The sequence below is a fragment of the Palaemon carinicauda genome, chromosome 17 (genome assembly GCF_036898095.1).
Source record: "Palaemon carinicauda isolate YSFRI2023 chromosome 17, ASM3689809v2, whole genome shotgun sequence".
NCBI lineage: Eukaryota > Metazoa > Arthropoda > Malacostraca > Decapoda > Palaemonidae > Palaemon > Palaemon carinicauda.
In genome coordinates, this window is record NC_090741.1 from 133,222,103 (window position 1) to 133,225,385 (window position 3,283).

At 39.4% G+C, this 3,283-nt stretch overlaps 1 pseudogene; it reads left to right on the plus strand.

The window, feature by feature from the left end:
- LOC137656177 (platelet glycoprotein V-like) overlaps positions 1 to 2,128 on the plus strand; it is a 2,441-nt pseudogene extending 313 nt beyond the window's left edge.
- Positions 2,129 to 3,283: the final 1,155 nt, after the last annotated feature.

The following is a 3,283-nucleotide window of genomic DNA, read 5'->3' on the forward strand; positions in this document are numbered from 1 at the left end:
GCCTTAGACAACTCGGAGAAATTCATATAACACGTTCCAAGATTCCTGCATTGGGGGCTCACTCGTTTTGGGGCCTTCATAAGTTACATGTTCTCAACCTTACTCGAAATCATATCTCCGCTTTGATGGATACAAACTTCAGAGGAGCTGATGCATTACGTCATCTGGACTTGAGCCTAAATCGCATTCAGTCTGCACCTTCTGCAGTCTTCCGGCATGTGCGGCACATAAGGACTCTCTCGCTTGCTAACAACATGGTTCCAGAATTAATGCCAAGAGTCTTCTTTGGCTTGGCCAGGCTAGAAAGACTTGATCTTAGTTTCAACCCCCTTGGAGATTTACAGCCAGAGAGATTTACAGACGTCCCCGATTTGAAGCAACTCTACTGTTCAGGTTGTGGTCTAATGTTAATCAGTAGCAGCCTTCTCCAGACTTTACCAGAACTGCGTGAGCTTGATCTCAGCAAGAATCGTTTAACGCAGGTACCACCCGGAATAGCCTCAAATTTCCTACCACATCTGATTCACCTGAGATTAGGTGGAAATCATATATCTTTTATTGAAAGAGGAGCCATTTCTGGGTCACCCATCACACACCTCCACCTTTCCCATAATAGAATCAGTCGTCTAGAAGTTGGATCTTTCTTCAACAGTTCACTGAAGCATCTGGACTTAGCGTATAACAGATTAGCCCATTTAGAAAACAACGCTCTAGATGACGTTCTTGATGATTTACATGAAATTAATCTATCAGGTAACTCTTTACATGTTGACCAGTTATTATCTATCTTGCCCAAGGCTCGCCAAATTCGCCACCTGGGTCTTGGGGACATGGGGTTGACAAGCCTTCCTCCTGAACTACTGCGACATTCCCGTCATCTGCGCCATTTGAATATATAAGCTAATTATCTAACTTCACTGTCCACAGATGTATTGCACAATGCTCCACATCTTTATTCTCTCGACCTATCCATGAATGCAATTTGGGGATTAGATAGCATGCTGGTGGCCGCTATTAACGCAGCTAGTGAACTTAGAACTCTCCGTTTGGAAGGAAACCCATGGCAATGTGACACATGCCATATTCTACCTCTGTTGAGATGGCTCCAAGATGCTCCAGACCAAGAATCTGGCTGTAGTGAACCTAGGGTCTGGACATGCCTAAAGTGTGTGGGGCCTAAAGGAGTATCTGGTCTTGAACTAGCTCTCCTTCCTCATGGGGACTTACCTGAATGTCCCTATACCACTCCTCCGGCAGCTGCAATTTGGACAACTTGGGTTGAGCCCTCTTTGAATGCTATAACAGAAGAACCCCAGTTGCCGCGAGGACAACTGACTCGCTCTGAAGATGCAGACATAGGTTGGACACTTGAAAGAATGGTTAAAGAAGAATTGCATTTGGTAATTGTTGCTGCATGTGCCCTTGTTCTCTCGTTGTTAGCTCTAATTATTGCTGGTATTGTCCTATATAGTAGACATTCTGCCTTTTATTACACGTACGAAAATGATCCCGAGAAAAAGGAAAAGCTCATGAAATTCAAAGATAGCAAAACCAACAACAGTCCTGCATCGAAGACTCCCCTGAAAAAAAAAACATGATGCAACAATTACAACAATAGACGAGTTAACAGACATTGCAGGGTCTCAAGGAGTGATCGAGGATGACCAGAAACTTAATAACATTCCTAATCATAACAGCGTTTTGAACAGTACAAATTCGGTCAACCACTCCCCATACCCAAATCACATTAGTGCCCTTAACACCCCGCCAGACGTCAGCCGCGTCTCCCCAAGCAACAATGGCTTTCACCCACTAAACCATATCCCATCAGGTAACTCAAACCAAGACCAGTGCATCCCACAGGAAAACCAGACGGACAGTGCAGCTCTTTAGCATAGGACTGGTGCCAATAGTGAGCTAATCAAAGAAATTACACTGTAAATGAGAAAAGTGCTTTAATATGTGCATTGACATGCTACCGATACAGGTGATGATTGCATTTATCACTCCGCTATATCTAATGCTTCCTGAACTGGTAGGGCTGTGAAGACTGTGGGAATGCGTCAGACATTTTACTATAGATTGGGCCAGTCTCTCGTACTCACAGTTCGCGTGAAATTCATCCATCTATATGCGAGGGAAAGAGAGAAACAAAACTTATGTCATTTATTTTGTAAAATGCTCTTAATGGAAGTGGTTAGTATCAATGTAACGTCATGAAGCATATTAAAAAAAATGCGAAAAGCGAAGCTCTAGACTTCGTTATTAAGGAAAAAAGAGATTTTGAAGAAAACGAAACCATGTCATGAACATGCATTGAACAAAACTGAAAGAAAATGTTGCATGAATAATTGTATATCTGAGAGCACTATTTAATTGTTAAACGACCTTTTGTACATTGATTCGTTCTTGGGACCATAGCATGTTTGTAAGTTGAAGCATATCATCACCTAACCCCCGAGATTGTCTTCCAAAACCCTTGAGTTGATGACTTAATTAAAAGGCTGGGAAAAGCTGGATCAGCGAACTTTGCTCTGGCAGCTTTTTACAGTGCGAAAGCTTAAGTTTACATTTCAGTATAATCTAGAGATGGTTATATTATATGGTATGAAGGTTATGGTGTTCCTATTGGATGTTTTTTTCTTTATTTCATCTTGTTTCAAACATAGATACAAATATGCATATGATTTTATATGTATTCATAGTTGCACATCCACACACATTATATATATATATATATATATATATATATATATATATATATATATATATATATATATATATATATATATATATATATATATCGTAGCTATACTTCTCAGGTTTCAAGTCTCTTTGGAGTACATGCCTTGCAGTCTCTTCAACTTCATCAATTCGACCGGAGGAAACAAAAGACGTGCCGGGAAAAAAAAAACTATTCGGAATCTCAAAAAGTGTACAAAACCATTGAAATTATTTGATTTTCTACTCCCCATTTTTTATACCAGATGAAAGACATTATTGAGTGAGAATTATGAATAGTTCTACCTTGAGATCATAACATATTTGTTGTACTAGTCAGCGAGTCGTTTTATATATATAAATGTGAGGCAAATAAAAAAAAATTAAAGCCTTTTTCTCCCGAAGTGTGTCAGTCTATGATCGGTGTATTTCTGACATTTCGTCCTAAGCCTTCGAACTGGAAAAAAAGGGGCTCTTCGTATATATGAATATATAGAAAAAGAATAAATATAAATATATATTATATATAATTTTTCACTGTAAATTTTCCTCTTGTTCAGAT